Here is a 534-nt window from a genome sequence, read left to right as displayed (position 1 = left end):
ATGCTTGAGAATGGCGTGGAACTGCAGTATGTGGAAAGTGTGTGAAATGTTAATCTGTGATCGGAGCAACCCCGATATTAGGTACAGATCTTAATAACAGGCAGGGAGCATGCATACAGTGAGACACTGTATAGAACAGGCAAGTGGATTGAATTCAACAACTTGTGCTTAAGATTTAGGCTCCCTTGAATGTGAGGGTGTTAACTTCAACATTTTTTTTTTTTTTCCATATACTAAAACCGTTGCAGAAACCGCAAGGCGTGCCTAGAAGCAAATGTGGGATAGCGTGCATCTCTTAGCAGGACACCCGCCGGACAAGTGTCAAAATAAAACTGAATTTACTGCTCACAATAAAAAAAGGCAACCTCTTACTGTACAGAGTGCAAAATACAGTTGGAGTAATGAGGTAACTGCATGACCCTGTGGATCTGAAATCTCTGACTGCCGAAATATGTATGCAGAGCATTATATTATACTGTGAGAGGAAAAAAAAGTAAGTTCGTTTATACATTGCAATTATACAATAACGTGATG

This window comes from Polyodon spathula, chromosome 16 (assembly GCF_017654505.1).
Source record: "Polyodon spathula isolate WHYD16114869_AA chromosome 16, ASM1765450v1, whole genome shotgun sequence".
NCBI classification, from domain to species: domain Eukaryota; kingdom Metazoa; phylum Chordata; class Actinopteri; order Acipenseriformes; family Polyodontidae; genus Polyodon; species Polyodon spathula.
The sequence above is the reverse complement of the archived record's forward strand: the minus strand, read 5'-3'. Positions refer to the sequence as shown.